Source organism: Ursus arctos, unplaced genomic scaffold (assembly GCF_023065955.2).
Source record: "Ursus arctos isolate Adak ecotype North America unplaced genomic scaffold, UrsArc2.0 scaffold_19, whole genome shotgun sequence".
Taxonomy (NCBI): domain Eukaryota; kingdom Metazoa; phylum Chordata; class Mammalia; order Carnivora; family Ursidae; genus Ursus; species Ursus arctos.
This window is the reverse complement of record NW_026622863.1, coordinates 34,241,497-34,263,492: the sequence shown is the minus strand read 5'-3', so window position 1 is coordinate 34,263,492 and position 21,996 is coordinate 34,241,497. Positions and strand designations below refer to the sequence as shown.

The 21,996-nt window shown below is 38.6% G+C and overlaps 1 long non-coding RNA gene across 1 annotated transcript in view; it reads right to left on the bottom strand.

Annotated features, from left to right (window-relative positions):
- LOC113252541 (uncharacterized) overlaps positions 1 to 21,956 on the bottom strand; it is a 190,131-nt gene extending 168,175 nt beyond the window's left edge. The window contains exons 1-2 of the long non-coding RNA XR_006409048.3: positions 21,867 to 21,956; positions 8,555 to 8,651 (exon numbers count right to left, since the gene is read on the bottom strand). This is a non-coding gene — a long non-coding RNA (uncharacterized LOC113252541). The remainder of the gene's footprint in view (positions 1 to 8,554; positions 8,652 to 21,866) is intronic.
- Between the last annotated feature and the right edge of the window lie 40 nt (positions 21,957 to 21,996).

Genomic DNA, 21,996 nt, shown 5'->3' with positions numbered 1-21,996 from the left:
AGCTCTCTCTAGCTCACCGAGAATAAAATTTGGTATGTACTTGTTAAGGGAGGTAGGGGGACTAAAAATGTACCTAGGCACTGCATGGATTGTTATACAAGACAACCATTTTAAGAAAATTCTAATTCTAATCTAAGTTTCTGTGCATCTACATTACCTGTGCTCTTGATCTTGCTCAAACTTTCCCTTTGCCCCAGGACAGTGACACTCTGCTACTTCCTTTCTAAATAATAGGAGGCCCACCCTAATCCTGAGAGTCATTTTCCAATCAATTCAATCTAGCTTTTCCCTCTACCTCGTTGCTGCCAATAGCTCCTTTTTTTCATCATAGGTTTCTAGATTTGTTTATTTGTTTGACCGTGATGAAAGATAGAAATAAGGGCAGATTTTCCCAGGGGGAAGTCAATCAGATTTTTGTACAGTTTGCCTAAAGACTGTCTTGGTTCACATCTTGCTTACATGTAAAGAGAAGAGCTAATGAATATTGCTTACCTTCATTATTCTTGTTTGCCTTATTTGATGTATGAAAGAATCAATAAATAATATCTCTCACCCCTTCTTAAGTTAAAAATCTATTGAGAAACAAGACACAGGAGACAAAAAGAAATCAAAACATCAGTTCTGTTATTATTACTGACAAAACTAATTACAGAATTTGGCTTGAGGTCTGGGTACAAATAGACTTGCTAACACTGTCTCTCAATTGGGCAGATTTAGCCACCAATCAATCACAGTCATCCCTACACTACTGTAGGACCTTCCCCACCCAGGCAGTGGCTGCTTCTGTAAGTTTCTAACATGTATCAGTATCCTGTAGAAAGGAGAGCTCCAAGATTTAAGTGTGTTTAGTTCTTTCTCCAGTCAGAGAAGGCCAAAAATGTAATGGCTGTTATGCCAAAGGTAATCCATTATGAAAACATAAAGGCAGAGGGATGAAGAACCCTTCTGTATAGCAACCAATTAAATCCTATCAAAGATTCCAATGGTCCTAACATGGCCCAAAGATATGATAGGTTCAGGTTCCCTTGGTGATTGCAAATTTGCCTTTCCATACTACTATGAAACAATATTTTATGATTCCTATGAGGTATTATGGATTTGGTTGACCCCATCTGGGGTAAGTTTTCCTTCATCATTCAAACTAGGTTAGAAGGCTTGGAAATGGGTACAGAGGTTAACTTGGAATCTCTGATTAAGAAGAAAGTCCTTTTTATTTCAAACCAGACTCAAATGAGAGTCTTTATAAAAATGTGTCCATTCACTTTGCTCCTGCCATGTGTACACTAAATGTAATTTAACCTTTCTTTGTTGATTCATGGTCTTTGAGAGTCTCACATCCTTGTTGTTTATACCAAGTCTCACCCTTTGACACTAGAAACACAGAGATACAAGATATGAAAAATTGGATTGAATGTGCCCTAACCACAGGACAAACTGTGGCTCACCAGTAAACTCTCTGATGAGGTCAGAATTTTTAAAATATATTTGAAAGATGATAGGAATACATTAGAAATGATGATGGTAGTGGTGGTGATAAGTACTTACTATGTGCCAGACACTATTGTAAGCCCTTTATGTGTATTAAATTGTTTACTCTCAGGGCACCAGGGTGGCTCAGGTGGTTAAGTATCTGACTCTTGATTTCAGCTCAGGTCATGATCTCAGGGTTGTGAGATCAAGCCCCACATCAGGCTCCACACCCCGTGTGGAGTCTGCTTGTCCCTCGCCCCCCACTGCTTACACGGTCTCTTTCTCTCAAATAAATTAATAAAATTAAAAAAAAAAATAAAGAAAAATTTAAATTGTTTCCTCTCAAATTCTATGAGGTAAGCGTTATCTCCATTTTACAGACAAGCAACTCATATGCAGACAGGTAAACTGACCTGCCCATGGTCTTACTGCTAGAGTAAGTGGAACAGCCAGGATTTGCCCCTGGTTGTATAGCTCCAGAGCCCTTGCTCATAACTGCATACTAAAACAAGATAAAATGTGCATAGGAATATTGAACTGAAATAACATGATAGGAGGGTTAATCCCTCAATGCACCGTTGTGAAATATGCTTATGTAAAATATGCTTAAGCCTTTCATCCACAAACTCAGAAACACACTCACCCCTTATCAGCTACAATCAAAGTAAAAAAGATGAACCTAAAAAACACACTTCATTGCTTGGGGCAGATGATATAACACTAGCAAACAACAAAGAGAAAGTCATATATCACAACTTCTATTGTATTTCCATCTTCTATATCAAGGAGAATGATCTTTAGACTCAGGAAGGCTGAATAAATGTAGTTTAGAAGAAACTGAAGTATGAGATAAGTAAGGTGATAGCAAGAGACCATCTCGCTGTTTTAAATGAGTTCAAGTCTCCAGGCCTAAACAAATTACATCCCAGAGTATGGAGAGACTTTGCAGATGTAATCTAAGAATCCCTGTCAGTAATCTTTAAGGAATCAGGGAAAACAGAAAAGTTACTGGGGCAGTGGAGCTAGAAAAATAGTATTCCAGTTTCTTAACATGGGGGGGAAAACATGTATTCCATGATCTACAGATGTGCAAGCTTGGTTTTGAAACACAGTAATACTCTAAAATGATGAGGCAGATGATTTGTGAGTCCTCAGAATAGGACATGGTGATCACTAGGAACCAGGACTGATTCATTGGGGGAAACACAAAGATCCTACATGCCTCTTTTTCATAGGTGTAAGGACAGGTGAGAGTGGGGTGCCATGCCCACAGGTAGGGATGTGAGAGCACCCTGTCTGAGGTTCCTATCACCCTGTGCATCACCAGGGTTGACGAAGAGGATTGGTCTGGCTGATGGGTTGGTTCCCTTTGCTTTATACTCCATGAAGGCACACATTTATTCAGGGAGAAACACCAGAGGGAGAAAGGCCTTCATATGGACAAGGAGATACAAATTCTGTGCCTCCCCACACCCCAATATTTATAAGCAGCAATGTCCACAATAGCCAACTACAGAAAGAGTCCAGATGTCCATCAACAGATGAATGGATAAAGAAGATGTGATATATATACAATGGAATACTTCTCAGCCATCAAAAAAATGAAATCTTGCCATTTGCAATGAGGTGGATGGAACTAGAGAGTATTATACGAAGCAAAATAAGTCAATCAGAGAAAGACAATTATATGATTTCACTCATATGTGGAATTTAAGAAACAAAACAGAGGAGTATAGGGGAAGGGAGGGAAAAATAAGACAAAATCAGAGAGGGAGACAGACCATAAGACAGACTCCTAATCATAGGAAACAACCTGAGGGTTGCTGGAGGGGGTGGGAAGATGGGGTAACTGGATGATGGGCATTAAGGAGGGCATGGGATAGAATGAGCATTGGGTGGTTTGTTTGTTTTTTAAGATTTTACATATTTATTTGAGACAGAGAGCACAAGTGACGAGTTGGGGGAGGGAGGGACAGAGATGAGAGGGAGAAGCAAGCCCTCCACTGAGCAGGGAGCCTGACCTAAGCTGAAGGCAGATGCTTAACTGACTGAGCCACCCAGGCATCCCTGAGCACTGATAAATCACTGAACTCTACCTCTAAAACTAACAATACACTATATGTTAATTAATTGAATTTAAATATTTTAAAATAGTTAAAAAAACAAAAACAAAAACAAATTACGTGCCTCCCCAAAGCCCTGAACAAGCTCACATCTATCTGTGGTTTATACTAATTAGGGCAAGCATATTTAGAAAGTCTCTCTTCTTGGAACCTAATGGATAAGACAGTATTTTTAAGGAAATATATGCTTCATTGACCATTCATACCAAACATGCTTGAATTTATGAATCAATACCCTTCTGACTACCACCTTTCCCTTCACACATAGCTCACTTCCTCCCTCCATCAGGACTCTCCCCAGTGTCGCTTCCTTAGAGACGTTTTCTACTGATATAAGATAATATTTGCCCCCTGAGTATCTTGTTTTATCTTTCTACATAGTTCTTGCCATTATCTGATAGCATACTATAAACTCTAGCTCCTACCACTATCTAATATTATATATACTATGATACATACGTGTGTGTGTCTGTCTCTGTATGTATGTCTTGCAGAGCCAACAAATTCTATGTGAATGATGTCCCTACATTGTGTGGTAGCCTTCTCCTTCCGAATGTCAGCTCCATAAGGGTGTGGAGAAGCTTGGCCTGGGAGAGGACTGACTTGATGAAGTAGCACTCCGCATAACTGAAGAACCATCACAATGAACTAAGAGGACATTCTCTGTTGCCCCTGATGAGTGAAGCTATAAGAAATAGGTTTGGCTACAGATTCAAAGCTTACTCATAATCAGATGCCTTCTGAGCTATGAGCTCCCAATTTACCAGGGGAGATATTCAAGCAGGGGCTACAAGACAACCTGGCCCAGATACTTTAGTATCTACCCAAAGGGGTGAGAAACTAGGTTGATCTGCGGATTGTTTTTCAGTACAACCTCATTCTACATACAGTGATCTTATTTTCTAAACCCCAAGCCAAGATCTATAGTCCAATAAAAAGACGTCTGTGTTGCTTCTGGGTTTGAAAGACCATCTAGCAGATATGGTGCTATTAGCCACCAAAATATTGAGTTTCTGGGAGATGTCAATGATTGAAATAATGAGAAAATATTTGAAATTGGCACTTTCCTGAAAAAGGGAAGATGTAAAATCACTCTAGAACAGGCATTCTTCTCTCTTTGAGTACTCCTGTTTTAACTGAATAGGCAGAAACTCTTGGTTGGAGTTCACTCATTTTTTTTTCTAGCACAGTTAAGTTTTTATTTTTATTTTTTTAAGATTCTTAATTTTCTTAAGTAATCTCTACACTCAGCATGTGGCTCAAACTCACAATCCCAAGATCAAGAGTTGCATGCTCTACCAACTAAGCCAGTAAGCCCCCACCTCTCCACACAGTTAAGTTTTCTTGAACCATGGTGTCTTCCTCCAAAAGCTGAATACCAAAATGTAACTACCTATTTTAGTTCATTCAGATTTAGAAAATCAAGAAGCCCTTGGAAATGCTTCTGGGAGCACAGTAAAATTCTAGGCCCTCCTAGAGAAGCTATGCAACTGTTCCCTCACAATGTCACTTCTACCTTTGTGGGGAAACTGCAGTCTATGCAGCTTATCAAGGTCCCAAACTATCCTAGTTCCTCCAGCCTACACCAGAGTACCTCCTCATCAACTCCCCATTTTAAGATTCTTGCACCAAGAGGTGGGTGAGGCAAAAGACTCCCTCCCTCCGCACACTTTTGCCACCCTTGGCCACATCTGGACTCTCCTTTATCCACAGGAATCAATCAGACTGATTGAGATATTGTAATTTCGGATAGCGAGCATTGGGCTGGTATCAGCTGTTCCCTATTAGACACAATGTTCTTTTCAATAGACTACTTTGTTTCACACTGACAGTCATTTTTCACCCTGCATGGCAGAATTTCAAAGCCAAGAATCCTGTATTACACGGTAAACAAACAAAATTAGACTCAAAATTGCCTTTTTTGATTTTGATATATTAATCAACTCTTCAGGAAAGCTTCTAAACATTTTCAATTACATAAAGAACAGGCTGGCAACATTTTCCAACTTCAAAAAAATCAGGCTTAGTTAAAGGTTTGTTTTCTATTCCACTGATACTCTATATTACATATTTGCAACTGTTTCTGTTTTCGGACAGATTGATTAATAGCGTCAGTTCTAAAAAATCCCACCATGTCCACAGGGGGGGAAAAATAGTATTTCCATCTGTGATCTTCATTAACTAAGGCAGATCTATCTATTTTGGTGTGTTTCCTTCTTGCTTCAGCTGCAGCCTTGGGTCCCTGAGTATCTCTGAAACTCTGGGCCCCATGGTTGCCGTTAAATGCTAATTATGGGTCAGGTGGGTACTCTGGAGATAGAAGGCAAGTAATGGATCAAACGAGCCAAGGGAAAAAAGAAATCTTGACACCCCAGAGACCCTGCCTCCCTCCTGTACTTAACATCTTACTTGACTAGACAGGAAAACTAAAATGAAATTTCTGGTAATGGATGTTATCTAGTCTTATTGTGGTGATCATTTTGCAATATATATAAATATCAAATTATTGTTACATGCCTGAAACTAATATAATGTTTGTCTGTAATATCCCTATAAAAAATCTTCATTAAAATAGGAAAGAAAAGAGCTTAAGACAACTCCTGCTGTTAATTGCTGAAATTTTTTGTAACCTTTAAAGCACTATCCTATCTATTAGTTAAAAATGGCAAGTTATCAGGATTTACTTAATCCTTGCAATTTGCAGTGGGTGTCACCTATAAGAATATAAAAGAATTGGAATACAGAAAACCTGTTTATGCAAAGGTCTTACAATATATGGTAGAAACTGGACAAAAATGTTTATAAACCATGTTAAGAATACCTGAAATGTGAAAACAAATATGATCTATTATATAATTAGATAATATATTATATTATATATTATATAATAATTAATATTAATATATAATTAGATAATATATATCTCATGTGTATTTATACATGAGAATTTCACCACCCTTATTAAAACGAAACAGAACTTAGAAGCTTTCAGCACTTGAAGGAGCTGCTCCTGAAGGACAGGAGGGCAGACCAAGTGACCACAGCTCTGCCCTGTGATTTTTCACACACAATGCGTGCACACGTGCACACACACACACAATTTTCTTGGTACTCCTTACTACACGTGAGACATACTAAAATTTTCAAAAAGACTTTATTATTTCACTTTTCATAAGATGCATAAAAGCAATCAAGCTTATAGATTCTGGCACAATAGCTACATAACCCTTTTGGCCCCCACAAATATTCATTCTTATTCACCAAAGGAGCTAGTGATTCACCACTGATCTGAGGCTGTGGGCCTCATGCATGCCATTAAAGATAGAATTTGTAGGTCTTGTTCTAGTATTCTCCAAAATTAGGGATGTCTCTCATCTCCAACATAAACTGTACTTTAATTCTTTATATTGTGATGGGGAGGAAATTTCAGGAAGCCAGAAGATAAAGACTCATAAAAGAATATTATGCACTTTTTATCTCCTATCAAATGCAATGCCAAACAGTATTTCAATATAACTCATAGTACTTCAGGATTCTGCCTAAAGGTGAGAATTTTTATTATCCAAAGCAAGCATTGCTCCATTAGGGAGTGGATAGTGGAAAGGAGTTTCACCCCCTACTGGCGAGTTTCTGTAGGAATGAATTAGAGGAAGGTTTCCCAGCAAGAAGACAGAATCCTGAAAAAGGTTTTACTTGTGTATGGGCAGAAATCAGAAACACATAGTAACATCAAGTTACATCTTTGTTCTGCCTTATATGGAACAGGAAAAAACAAGTTTTTTTTCCCATTTTCTCTCTATAGATATACCTACTTAAAAGTGCTGGCTGGCAGGTGTTCTAAATTAATAGGCTTTTAAATGGGTATTTTTAAAGCTTTCTGTAGATATCTCTTATTTTCCTCCTCACTGTAGATGTACTGCAGCCTGTCTGCCAGAAACGGAAATTGTTCTTTGATTAAAAACAATGATCACAGTCTATTAGTGGATTTATTACCAAGAGAAGAAGAAATAATTATATGGCAATGCCAAAGGCTCAGGCCCCACCTGGCGACTTTCCTAAGAGTCTCTCTGAACAGACCCATCTGTTCAGTTCATTCACAGTTTGCTTTGCCTAGACCGAAATACCTGACTGCATAATGTCACCCTTAACCGAGACCCCATCCTCTACTTTCACGATTTGGTCCCCTAATGGGTCCGATGATAAATCTCCTGATAAAACCACAACATTCAAAGAAGAGTTACTCACAAAGTAAAGGTAGATACTATTATGTCAGTAACTGTACACAGTAAGGGCATGTCAAGGGATGGTAGCAAAAATGGAGTATCTTATTAAGGAGTGAAATTAATTGAGGAACATTTTCTAAAGGTGGTAAGACCTCCCTATAGGCTTGATCGTTATTCAAATGCATTCATTTTATAAGGTACCTATAAACCGCAACCCTGGTGATTTACATGAATTAATTAATCACTGTCCAGTAATCACCCAGCAGAAAAATTAAACATATCTTAAATATATGTCAAATTAATTTTTTTTCATTTATCACAAAACTAATCCCAATTCACATACATTCAGTCTTCTAAAGTTCAGCTGTTATTGCATGATTCTGTGCTCATGACTTTAAAAGAAGGAGGAAAGTTCATTTTTAAGACATCTAAATGAAGCATTTTTATTTGGAAAACAGTATGTCAGCTCACAGGAGATGGCTATGCTAAGGTAACAAAAGGTCTACAGCATTCCTTGTGCTGACTGAGGTGATTCCCCATTCGTATTGGCCTCCTTCAGTGTACTGTGTCCCAAAATGAAGGTAACCAAAGACCTTAAAAGAGGAAAAAGAAACTGCAACAAAAATGGAGCCCTGTGAGATTAATAATTGTATCATTTAATATTTATACGATTGTACCTAAAACACTAACTCAAGGTATAAAGAAATGTCACTGGTTAAGAGAAGTTTAAATACTTACATTTATCAAGAGAGTGGTCATCAGCAAATGAAACCACACGAGGAGGCCCATGTCTGGTCCTACTGAGCAATTTTCAGACTTGAGCTCATTTTGGCAACTACAATCGAAGAATACAAAGAGACCAGAATTATAATTAGATGATTTTACATTGCATCAATTAGCATGTTTCTATTGAAAAAAGAAAGCTGAGTAAAATTGGCTTAAATAATGTCTTTTATTATATTAGAAAATAAGAGGTCCAGAGGTAGAGTAGCTTCAGGGTGAGTTCACCTGGTAATTCACAGACATCAAGAAGGACCCAGATCCCTCACATCTGTCTATCTGCAAATATAAGCATGTTGGCTTCTCCCCTGAGGCTAGCACCTCTTCAAGGTGCTAAGATTGGCTTCTGCAATTCCAGGCAACATATAAAGATGACAACAATCAGAGACACAAGTGTTTCCTTATACACATAAATTTTACATGGAAGCACCTTCCTCCTCAAAAACTCTCTCTCAGTTCTCACTGGCCAAAATTATGTCACATACCCATGTCTAGAGCAATCACTGGAAGGGTAATAATTAGAATCAGAATGTCTATTTGGATTACTTAAGATGCACTTCCCCTCAAGGCTAAGGGAAATCCCAACTTCCCTTAAAGCACATGGCCACCTGAGAAAAATTAGGATTCTACTAGCAAAAAATAAGGCTAGTGAGAATGACAGGGGAGCAAGAAGCCCAGAGTGTCTGCCACATGTACCTAATAAGAATAGAAATAGAGCTCAACTCACTGCACACATCTCAATGCTTAGAAGTGGCACTAACGGTCTAACTGGTAGACAGTATCAAGCATATAAGATTAGCCATTGTTGCTATAACATTATGTCTTCACAGAGAGCTACAAAGACATGAATCTCTCTTTAAAAGGCACTAAGTGATTATAATCAAAGAACAAATCATTGCTAAATCCATATCATCTACATGAACCCAGAATAGATATTTCCTCTTTTATTGAAAAATCAAGGGTTCCCTTTACTGGAAATTTCAGTTCCAATGAGTTTCCAGTAACAGTTTCACATTCCAGATATGCATTTGTAATACATTTGTATTGGTTAGTTGGGCCCAATTTATCTAACAAGCCACTAAAGTGCCCAATTGTTTATGCAAATTAGGAATCATGGCTGTATTAAAAAGTAATTTATTATATAATGTGATACCTGAATATACTCAGACATACATCATTTAATTTTTCATTTCATTCCAAATTCTTCATTTATTACCTGTTCATCTCTCACATGGAAAAAAATGGTCAAGATGACATTTGTTAAATATGCTTTCTTTTCTGAAATATTTAATCAACTGAAATATTTAATAAGAAATAACACTATTAAAATATTTTAATATCTTTAAGGGATATCAGGAGAAACAATGTTGTGCAACTATAAAGCGATCAACTGAGAGGTAGGAGACATGAGTTCTAATTCTAATAGCATTTATTCAGTACTCATTATATACCAGGCACCAAGTGTTTAATTCATAATTCATTTATTTAATCCTCATAATAACCCTATAAACTACATATTATGATCATCCATTTTCAGATGTGGAAACTGAGGCACAGGGAGGTGATATAAATTGCACAAGGTCATATAGCTCATAAGTGGCAGGAGCAGGATTCAAATCCAGACCATGGGACGTCAGAACCAAAGCACTTAACCGTAGTGCATTACAACCTCTCTAGTCCTGGAATTGCCACTAATTGCTTGACCTTGTCAGAGCTAGTTTCCTAATGAGTTAAACAGAAAGTTGGGTAGAAATTTTCCAAATCTAACACTTAAAATGTCAAGAAAGCCTTGACCTTACAGACATCCTCCTCTGCCAAAAAATGTATATTAAAGTTATACTTCTCATACACGACCAAACACCCATATCTGGACACTCTACTAACAACTACAAGATGATCCAGAGAAAGAAGCAACTAAAAAGCCAACAATGGTATATAAGCCACAGGAAAAATATAACTCCTTGGAGGAATAAGATTGCAGTTTATTAGACTAAATTCATTAATTGCCCCAGACACTGGCGTGAAACCTACTTAGAAGGCAGGCTACAGAGCAGGGTTAGCTACAATATGGCTTCTAAATTAACTAAAGATCTCCCAAAGTATGCTACAATATTTTTGGACATTAGGCAGTAGAAAATTTTTCCCCCCTTCAGAGCAAAAAATCTCTACTCTGTCTAAGCCTCCTAAAAGAGTTAGAATTGAATTATTTTAAACCATCTCACCAAACATAATTATGAGTATTTATGAGAGTCCTCAATATCCTCTTTGGAGAATCTAGACAGACACAGAGTAGAGCTATACATTTGCAGAAGAATCAATATTAAATTTATTTCTCTAAAGAGTGTGAACTATCTACTAAAGTGACCTACCATTCAGCTTGTCCGAAGGGCAAAATTTTAAATCTAAGTGATTAAAGTCCGGAATCTTATTTTAATAATATGAGTGGGATTGGACAGTATCTTCCTGTGGTCAGTGAAGTTCCTACTTGCTGCACTTTTTCACTGTGTGTAAAGAGGGACATCAAGTGGTCTAAGTTCTGGAAGCCTGTCTTGTCAGTGGCATTTTCTCAGCCTAGTCTGTGGAGGTCCTATGATCCTTGATGGGATGGTAGAGCAAAGGTGCGCAAAGGATAGAAAAATTCAAACTACTCATCTTCTTAAATAATCACTTGAATAATTTCAGGAGAATTTTGTAAGGATCAAATTTCTCTGAGTTAAAGACTTTTCTTTTGGGCACACAGTAATTTCTCAATTGTCTCCAATAGATAAGGGATAAAATAATGTGAATACAAAAAGAATTTATGTATCATAGTGTTTGCATGTATGGAGGTATATTGTTTTGCAGACAAATTTGCTTTCTTATTGCATTCTTTTTAAGTAATAAATGTGTTATTCCTAACAACAACAAAAAAAATGACCAAAAACAAGCCCAACGCATTGTTGGTGCTAAGGTCAAGTTGTGAAAAATAAATTTGCTACTACAGTATGCAAGAACTAATCCATAACTTTTTTAAAAGGATAGTTACAGCTTGTTTACATCTATGATTTGGAGTATATTGCAAATAAAAGTGTTGGGCACTTCTGTTCTTATACACTTGTAGTCTCTTTGCCCTATGTTTATGGAATAGATAAATTAAGAAGAGCTTTATGACATTTTTCCACCAAGAAAGAAAGGTTAGGCAGCTGGAGAACTGCACAGAAAGCGACTGATGACAAGAACCATCTGCCTGTTATTTAAATGTATCTCGAATCAGGAAAGCATGAAGTTCTTTTTGGATTCTTTCTCCCCTTAGTCCTTCGGGCCAGTCAGACTCTATGGATGAGGGGGGAAATGAAAGGAAATACCTTTCTGTCTTGCCTGAGCCATTGAGTTTATAGTAAAATAGAGTTGTTGAGGCCAATATGGAAATTAAAAAACAAACCAGTCAAATCACTACAAACTGAAAAAACAAAATTCATTCTGTAACAGTGAGAATTTCAGAACCAAGGGAAGTGGAAGTTCACTAAAGTGATTAAAGTGTGGGCAAGGAATCCCTGGACCTCAGTTCCAAGCCTGTTCAGCCTCTTCCAAACTTCTGGCAAGTTATTTAATTGTTCTACATTGCATTTCTTTATCTGTGAAATGGGAATACTCACCTCAAAGAGTTATGGTGAGAAGTATCAGATTGGAAGCACCTGTTAAAAGTGACCGGCACATAGCCAGGCACACTATACATGCTAACTACCACTCTTATTAACCCAGGAGTAAGATTATTCAACTGAGAGACAGTATCTGGACAGCACATTCTGACCTAAGAAAGTCTCTCATTTTACATATTGACATAATTTATTTTTAAGTTCTTCCTTTCATAAATTCTTTCTTGAAAATTTAGTTTCAAAAGTAATATGCATCTTTAAAAAAAATAAAAACTACTGAAGAATAGGTTAGAAGTGAGAGTCCTTTTCCATCCCCAATACCAACTCTGATTATTCTTACTTTAAAAAGTAACAACAGTTCTTGGTTTGAGGTATGTTTCTAACCCTTTTACATGTTTAAACAAAAATAGATAGAGTTATTCATAATTTTTAAAATACAAATTGAGGGGCGCCTGGGTGGCTCAGTCGTTAAGCGTCTGCCTTTGGCTCAGGGCATGATCCCGGAGTTCAGGGATCGAGCCCCACATCGGGTGCCTCTGCTGGGAACCTGCTTCTTCCTCTCCCACTCCCCCTGCTTGTGTTCCCTCTCTCACTGGCTGTCTCTCTCTGTGTCAAATAAATAAATACAATCTTTAAAAAAATACATATTGAGCCATGTTATAAAAATTATTCTATGACTTTCTCTTTCACTTGACAACGTATCTTAGATACCCTTCAGGATATGTTAACATGTTTAGATTTATACTGTTGACATAAATTTAATATTAAATTTTAAGAAAACGAATAAGATAAATGATGAAAATAAAATAAAGTGTTCTTTCATCATTGTTTAACTTGTGTGACATTTTGATTATGTTGCATTTTTTTAAGTCCTTACCATTTAGAGATACCTACAAAAATTTTACAGATAAATTATATAATGCCTAGGATTTGCTTCAAAATAATTGGAAGAAGAATGGAGAGAAGGAAATTTGGGGAACATAAATAAAACAAGATTGGCCATGAGTTGATAATAAAGTTGGTCGGTGAGTATATTAATGTTAGACTCTTCTCTTCTTTGTACTTTTGAATATTTTTGAAGTTTTCAGTAATAAAAAATTTTTAATTATTTTCTATCCTTAAAAATTATCTACTGAATGTCAAAAAGCTATATAATCAATTTACAGCATTTAGTTTTTTAAAATTTTTATTCATTTATTCCAGAGAGAGAGACTGGTGGGGGGGCAGGAGCAAAGGGAAGGACAGGCAGACTCCGTGCTGAGCTCAGAGTCCAACGTGGGGCTCAATCTCACAACCCTGAGATCATGACTGAGCCACCCAGGTGCCCCAATTTCTTTCTTTTCTTTCTTTCTTTTTTTTTTTTTTAAGATTTACTTATTTATCTCTCATCACGAGAGTGAGAGAGAGAGCACGGTAGGGGGGAGAGGAAGGAAGGGAGAGAATTTCAAGAAGACTCCCCACTGAGGTCAGAGCCCCTCGCAGGACTTGATCTCATACCCTGAAATCATGACCTCAGCCAAAATCAAGAGTCAGAGGTTTAACTGACTGAGCCACCCAGGTGCCCCATAGCAATTAATTTCTGATTAGATTAATCAACAAAATTAATCATTCCTAATGCCCATCCCCTAAGCAGCAAAAATGAAAGCAACTTAGCTTCCTTGTAGTTTGAATGTTACTATAAAAATCCAAATATAATAACCAACCCAGAGAAGCAATATTCACTGATGTTATATGAGGTATTTATCAACAAATGTAAATTATAAACTATTATAATTGTTGCTTTTTAGAGTTAATGAGGAAGAGTTTTCCTTTTTCTGTTATATTGGAATTACTGCAGCTGGATGAAAAAAGGAAAACAGTTCTCTAGTCTATGTAGAATCAAGAAATCAAGAAGATAATGTGTGCTCTGTTCACCCAGACAGAACACATTTGATCCAGAATGCACTCACCAAAATTCTGCCCTGCTGAAGCTGATAGAAAGCCAGAGGGGCAGAACAACTTTTGAGATTTTAGTTTCTGTTTTGCTCTTGCACACCTCAATAGTTCCAAGAAGGCGACCAAACCCTTACTGTCTATAGGGCACAGAGCCTATTACTAGTTGCGTGTTTTCTACAGCTCTTCCTTTTTTTGTCAAAGCCTACACTGACTAAAGAGGTATATATATATATCCTGGAGACAGATGGGATAGCCAGAGTACCTTCTAGGACAACAAAGGGAAGAGTTAAAGTTTTGCCAATATTGGAAAGAGGTCAGGATTCAGAAGGCCCAGTGAGACCCAGAATCTGGAAAAGCGAAGAAGGATCTATGAGGTGCACCCAGAGAGGTTGACATTTGACCCCCAGTCCTTTCAAAGATATTTGAACACCAAGCATGGACTATAAACAGTGGAGGAGCAGAATCTAAAAGGACCAAGCTGGCTGAACAATGGCCATCTCCATATTATCCAGTGAGATCTAATGATCAGTGACCAGAGGAATTTTTACCTATGCTTCTGCAGCATTTAAGACCTTGAGCCTTTGCACAATGTTTGGGCCAAGAGAGCACTAATAAATATTTAATTAATTCCTGCCAGCCCAGAAGTATGAGGAGATCTTAGATTCAGGTTTAAGTGAACTTTAAAGATGTGCAATATTTTTTATAGATTTGGGTTTGAGTTTGCTAATTCATATAGGCTACTCCATTTAAAAAACAACTATGCCAATAAAAGTGCTAGAAAAGCAACCTGGATTCATGATATAATAATCATCCTTCACATCTACACAGCTTTGTACATTTGGTAAGGTGTTTTCACATGTTATCTCATTTGATCCTCACAGAGTTAAGAGGGTTCCATAGCTCTTGAGCTGTTGAGAGTAGATGTGCAGGAGCAAAATGGCTTAATAGAAGAGAGGATTTTCTTCCAGACATCTGGTCACTAGGTATTTTCTTAGCTTTGTTGTATTCTCTTGCTCTCTGTCTGACACACATTCTTGTCAGAAAGAAGAGGAAAATTTTACTCAACACTTCATTTAAAAACATCTGTGCAAAGTTGTCATTTGTAAGGTGAAATTCACAGAACCCAATGCCAAGGATGAATTCACTTCTTAAGGGGTTGCAAATTTAGGCTGCCACCCAATGGTGCTTGTAGGTCATGGCCAAATCTTCTGGTGAAATGGAGAAAAACTAAACAGCGCAGGCATGTCCAACAAAGGAAAGAGATTATAACACCTTGTAGTGCCTTTTTACTATCAAAAACACATATCTTTCTTAAAACAATTCAAAAAATATAAAGTTTATTTAAAGAGGGCTGTTGGGTTGGGTTTTTTGTTTTGTTTTTCCTAGCACAAATGGTTTAGTTCAAATTCCCAACAGCCTCCTTTTCAACTACTGGCTTTGACTTCTATAACCTGTTCTCTCCTTTTTTATGAGTAAAAAGAACTTGCCATGGGTTAAAAAAAAAAAAAAAAAAAAAAAAGACTGTTTAGTCTCTACAGCTCTCTGCTTTAAGATCTTCCTTTTGTTCCTCCATATTATTAGTAAACACATAATTTCCCCTTGGGGAAAATAAACTTCCATCTTAGCTATGGCTTCCCTTCCACAATCATACATGTTCCCCTAATACTTTATTTCCACATTCTTTTTCTTTCTGAGGACTTCCTCCATCCTTCAAAAAGGTCTTTCAGGTTTGGACATGGTGGCTTCATTTGTACAAATTGGTCATATTTTTAATTTTTTTCCTTTTCATAATCCCCAAGGCAACTGGCTTCTTTGGAAACTTCCACGGAAAGTCCAAAGATACATCTTTTAACTGAACAGAATATTTTGAACAGAATTAGTACAGGAAAATAAGCTGGTTTCATTACCACATCTTTGGCCTTTCACTTTTTTTGTTTGTTTTGTAAAATAAAAAAAATTTAAATGTCAATTCAGCTAGATAGAATTGGTTAGGTATTCTGGGGCTTACATGTTATTAAAGAATGTGAATAATTTTAAAAGATGCTGTCTCATTCATTTTAAAGAGTTCACTTATCCACTCAATAAGTATTTATTAAGTATATTAACTGCTTGAAGCTGTGAAAGATTCAGATAACTATAAAACTCAGAACCGTCTTCCTGCACCTGCAGTCATGTTAGGTAACAATAAAAGGTAGTGTATAACTAAACACTGAAACTATAAAACAGCCCTATTGGCATTTGGAATGAAAAAGGAAATGATCATTTTCAGTTGATGTAAGAGGAAGGCGAAATCTGAATTGGGTTCTGAAAGATGGGCAGGATTTGAAAAGTTGAAAGACATCATGCCAGGCATCATTCCAGAAATAGAAGGCAGTAAGAATATTTACAAGGCAGGTAAATGTGGAATGTTTAGAGGCACACTATTTAGATCAGTTTAGCTAGAGGACACTAAATAGAGGTATACAGGACAAGGCTAGGAGGTAAGCCTAGAGGACAGGTATAGGAAGCCTTGACCATCAGCCTGGATTTTATCTCATAATAGGATTAACTAGTTTAAAAAAGAAATTAGTCTAAAAGATAAATTAGTAAGAGTAATCTAGAAGAATTTGAGAAGACTTTTGTTTTTCCTTTCTCCATTTCCCTCCTTCACTTTCAGCCGGTGATCTCAAGAATGACATAATTCCATCGTACAATTTTAAAGTGTCTTTCTCCTCCTTAAAACAATTCAATAGCTTCACAGTGTCTTTGAAAATCCTACCGACTTAACATATGGCCTTTAGAGATCTGGCCCTAGCCTGCCTCTCCAGACTTGTCACTTATACCATAGGCATCATTCAAACCCCTTTCCACCTCACTGAAACACTCCTTTCACTCCTCTCAGCCCTTTCCCTTCTGGTCTCAGCTTAGTCACTTCCCCAAGGAAGTCTCTCCAAACTCCTCAAATCCAGATTAGGTTCCCTGCCATAACTCATATTTTAGGACCTATGTCTTGTCTATGGCATGTCCTAAGGGGAGGCGTAGTTTCCCTAGCACCTATCAAAGGGCCAGGAACAAAAACAGATGCTCAAAAATATTTGTTAAAGAATAAAAAAGACAGGGGGTATAAAAAATAGGAGTCTATGGCTATCATACAATCATAAAGTAGTAAGACTTAGCCATTAAATTCAGGGATAGGCTTATGACAATGGAAAAGAAAGGATGAATAGGGGCTAATAAAGAAGTTAAATGGAAAGTTCACAAACCTGAATTCTGACTGAGTTGTTGCAATTTGGTATACACAATTAGGAGATTCATCTAACTCAGCAGTTTCCAAATCCTGACTCATCATCAGAATCATCCAGGAATAAGGAATGATTTTTGGTTTTTAAGTGTTTTAATTTTTCCTGATAATTCTGTCATAACCACATCTAACCAATGTTTAGGAACTATTTACGTGGATGTCCTGTAAAGCAACATTCAGTACTGAGTTCTAACTTAACCAAGATATCCACAAACAAGTAATTGGTAAAAGGACTTGGTAAGTAACTAAATCTAAGAGCATTATACTAATTAGAATTTTTTGGTGGGTTGACCTAGTCACAATTTGCATATAAAAGGCAGCCGATAAATACTAGCTTATCAAAAGAACCAGGTGAGCAGTAAGAGGAAGGGTAGATTTGATATTGGATGTGAGTTTCCCAACTTGAGGCTCTACCAATTATTTGTCCTTCAGGGCTATGTCAACAGAACTCTCTTCCTTCTTGCCTCAAATGGGTATTTGTACTTGACATTGCTGTTTTGGCTATTACAAACATTCTCTCTTCTCTAGGTTACAGCACCCAGTTTCTCTCTAAAGAATTACCCTCCCCCATTTTGTATAGTCCTACAGTAACTGTAATCAGGTCTTGACTCTGTCTTAGACTTTGAAAGCTTGAGTGTCCTAAGAGCAGAGAAATCAGTTCGTGTTTGTCATTGTTGCAGTGGCGCTAAGTTAATTCCTGCTTCCGAGATCCTTGGGCTGCCCTCGTTTCTGACTTTTTAACTTGGCCTTGTTCTCAGACCACTATTACTTCTAGAAACTACCCAGTATTCTTCTAATAAGTCCCCATTTAAGAAGCCATTATCAATTTTTGACAGTTGCAAAAAAATAAAAATAGGAAGAAATATGAGCCATGTAATTTTAAATTTTATCACAGCCTCATTAAAAAAGATGAAATTAATTTAATGTTATATTTTATTTAAACCAAAACATCTGAACCATTATTCCAACACGTCATCGATATGAAAAAACACTGAGATATTTTGCTTTTTGTTGTTCCAAGTCTTTGAAATGTACCATGTATTTTACACGTATAGCTCACCTCAACTTGGACAAATTTTCAAAGGTTAAAGTGAAATGCAGTCCTTCCAAAACTAAAATGTGTATGAGAAAATATTTTACACTGCTAGTTTTTAAATTTAACTAAAATAAACATTCAGTTCCTCAGTAGCTGTATATGACTAGGCTTACGGTATTGGGCTGCACAGCCTTAGATAAGATTTGCTACAAGAGTGAAGAGACTCAGGGGAACTTTTCTTGATGTACCTAGTAACTGGAAGAACTGGTAAGTTTCCACACTTCCAACAAATTCCATTATGAACGGATTCAGAATTGTGTAAAGACCTACAGAAGTTCTCTCTTCCCCCCAAATGACATTTCCTTGGCTTTGTAATTAAATCAACACATTGAGTGTGAGACTTAGCCTCTGTATTCTATAATTTAGTAGAACAGAGCAATCAAGGAGTTATCTTTCCAGTCAGATGGTTTAATTCAAAGTTAAAATTACATTATTACTCTTAAGTCACTTCTCATTTCTTACATTTTGATGGGTGGGAAAAGACTTCGGTGACTAGTTTTAATTGTAAGTATTTTTATTGTCAAATGAAAATGTAGAAATTTGAGTGTCAGGTTGAGAATTTTACCTTTATCCCTCAGACAAGAAGTTATTATAAATTTTGGAGCTGGAGAGTGACAAGTTGAAGCCAATGTTTCATGAAAATGAATCGGAGTCCAGTGCGCAAGTAGACTGGTAAGAACAGAGGTCCTTAGGGAAGGTGTAGAGCTCCTAGTATCCCTAGCTGATGTACATATGCTCTTATTTCTGCCAGGAATTGTCTTCCTCTTGTTGTCAAGACATGTGCTCATCCTTCAAGATCTAGTTCACGGCAGGCACTGTTTCCTAGATGCAGATAGCAGACTGGGTCACCTCTTCACCTCTGGTCCCCCAGAACTTCTTTCAAAATTCAGAGATAAAAAATAGAACGGTAGTGACAGAAGAGGAGGAAATGGGGAATTATTGTTTAATGGGTACAGAATTTCAGTTTTGCAGGTTGAAATGTTAGAAGAGTGTCCTCCAAATTGACAAGGCACTTTGAGACTGGAAAACAAAGCAGGTCACTCCACACAGTTTAGTTTTATTCAGGGTGACTTACTGACAAGGGTGATTGGGTAGTGAACAATCCACAGCAGCTGCAGTTATTCTCTGAAAAATGCAGACCTTAACCTACAGATTTTATAAAGGGAAGAGACATGCAGAGGGGCATTGTACTGAGATCAAAGGGTTCAAACGCACCTCAAAGGGCTTGCACAAACCTGACAGCTAACCTTTAGTTAGATCCAATGGCACCACCTGTGTCAAGAAGGGGAGAAACCATCATCTCTAACAAATTCATGGGAGGCCAAAACAAGCCTCTCCTCATCCCAGCCTTTGTGGGCATTTCTAAGGTATGTATATTCATCTCCAAGGGGGCTGGAACATAGAACCCCAAGACAGGTGACTAAGGTAACATGAACTAAGGAAGATGAAGGGACAAAGATGGAGTTAGTATCGTCAGAACTCCTACAAATGTGTCCCATGGATGCATGGGGGTAATGGTAGCACAAAACTAAGACTGATTGGAAGCCTAGTCTCCAGGCTAAATGGTTCCCTTTCAGATCTCAACTACAATGTCACGCCTTTAAGAGTCCCTCCATTCTCCAGGCCAGAAAGGTTTAGGTGCCTTTGCTGTGCCCTCATAAACCCCATACTTTTCTTACAGGGTTCTTTTTATTACAATTGTTATCTATCGCTAATTATGTGGTGTATTAATTTGGTGAGGCTACCATAAAGAAACAGTACGAACAGGATGGCTTAAACAAAACTTTATTTTCACAATTCTGAAGGCTCTAAGTTCAAGATCAGGGTGTCAGCAGAACTGATTTCTTCTGAGGTCGCTCTCCTTGTGTGCAGATGGCCATCTTCTTATGTTGTCACATAGTGTTCCCTCTGGATGCGTGCAACCCTGGGGTCTCTTTCTGTGCCCAAATTTCTTCTTCTTATAGAGACACCAGTCAGACTGGATTAGGACCTACCCCCAAAGGGCCTTGTTTTAACTTAATCACTTCTTCAATGGCCCTATCTCCAAATACAGTCACATTCCAAGACAAAACTCTGACGAATTTCGGAGGAACACAATTCAACCCATAACATGATTACCTCTATTGTTCCCACTAGGAAAATTATGACAACTCTCGTCTTGTTCTCATTTCAGGACCTTTCAGTTGCTATCCCCTCGTCTTAGAACACCCTATCTCCAACTCTTCGTAGAATAGGTTTTTCTCAACTTTTAAGCCTTAGTTAGCACTATCATCTGACAAAAGCCATCCTGGACCACCGTACCCAAAGTTACCCCACAAGTCACTGTATCACATCATCATTTTTTCTTCCATGGCACTCACCATTAAGGTCCGCTGCAGGAAAGGGAGGTCGCCTGTCTTTATGCATGTAGCCCAGTGTCTCACACTCAGTTATGAATAAGCTTCTATAACCACTTACCATATCATAATGACTTTATGTATGGACTCCACTGAGAAAATCTGCTAGGGCACGGCCACAGTTTTGTCTTGTTTTTTTTTCCACCAAGTTTTCTGACTCTGGGCTCTCACACTTACTAGCTGTGCGAAAGTGGTAAGTGCCTTAACCTCCCTCCCGAGGTCTCAGGGTCCCTAAGGACACGATAACAACACCATGGTGTCCCGAGCTGTAAGAAGGCGTATGTAGGAGGCGTATGTAAAACCACGCAGGCGAGGCAGCCAGAGCCAAGAACGCGGCGTGGGGCAGTCAGCCGCTGGCACGGCGTCAGGGCCGGTGCTTTCCCGCGACTCGTGTGGACCTCGTGTTCGGGTGGGCCGCGCAGCACTGAAGCTGTCCTTTGGGACAGGTGGCCGCCCGTTCTCGTGCCCGCGAGTTCGTCTCGGGCTGTTTCACAGAACGCTCATTCAGAGTCAGAGACGCGCACAGCTGCAAACGGTGACTCCAGCACGGTTTTCCGTCGCATTTCCAGAGCCCGCACTGCCTCAGTCTGCACCCGCCTCCCTCCCTCCGATTCCCGGGCCAGCGGAGCAGCCCTCAAATGCCTCAGTGTCCTCAACGTGGGAGGAACAGTTACGCGGGCCGTGGTGCGGGGCCGGGGATGCCCGCCGTCCGCGACGGAAACGCGTGACAGACGCGGTCCAGCCGAGACGGTGCGACGAGCGTCTCAAAAGTCCCACCAGCTCGACCGGGTCGGCGACGCGCGGCGACCCTCGCCACCTGCCGCTCTCAGGGGCCAGAACTTGGGCCTCCTCCGACTGAGGCCTCCTTAGACGTTTCCCTCCCCACGTCAAGTCGCTCTCACCCCTCCTTGGTCGACAGTGTTCTTACCCCGAGTTCCTCCGTGAGGCGAGCGCTCCCTGAGGCTACGAGCGGAGATCCCGGGACGCGCCAAGGCGCCAGAAACGGGGGCGGGGCCACGGGGCAGGAGTACGTGAGTTGCGTGAGATGACGCCACGAC